Genomic DNA, 538 nt, shown 5'->3' on the forward strand with positions numbered 1-538 from the left:
TGGGCTTATATTAAAGCTAGAACTTTGTTCAACGACAAATCTTCAGTCAGTACACACAATTAAGTAGTGAGCAGTCTTACAAGAACTCAGCCTATGCTGCTCTACGGAATGTAGTCCTCTTTTATTTTAAAGTGTTACTTAGTGTTACTTGTGTTACTTGTTACTTGTAAGTAGAAAAGGTAAATTGTTGTCTGAAAACCCCAGGCTTTGAATGAGCACGCCAAAGAAATAGGAATATACTTGCAATTACACTTCTAAATGAATATATTTTGCAGTTTGATAGATTGGACATTCTAATGGATCATATGACTTCATATTTCATGAATGCTGATTGCACGTGTGGGTGAGTGAGTGCAAGCATGGACATTCTCGTGTGAAGGAGAAGCTGTTAAAGTGATACGGCAAAACTACAAGGAGTCGTAAGTTTTATGTTGGGTCAGTAGTTGGCAATAATTGACAGCTCCAAGTGGTTCATGTGACTTGACCCCCTTTCTATTTTTGTATGAGGCCAGATCAAAGCATGAAGTCAGCACAACAG

This window comes from Cynoglossus semilaevis, chromosome 12, assembly GCF_000523025.1.
Source record: "Cynoglossus semilaevis isolate Cse_v1.0 chromosome 12, Cse_v1.0, whole genome shotgun sequence".
Taxonomy (NCBI): domain Eukaryota; kingdom Metazoa; phylum Chordata; class Actinopteri; order Pleuronectiformes; family Cynoglossidae; genus Cynoglossus; species Cynoglossus semilaevis.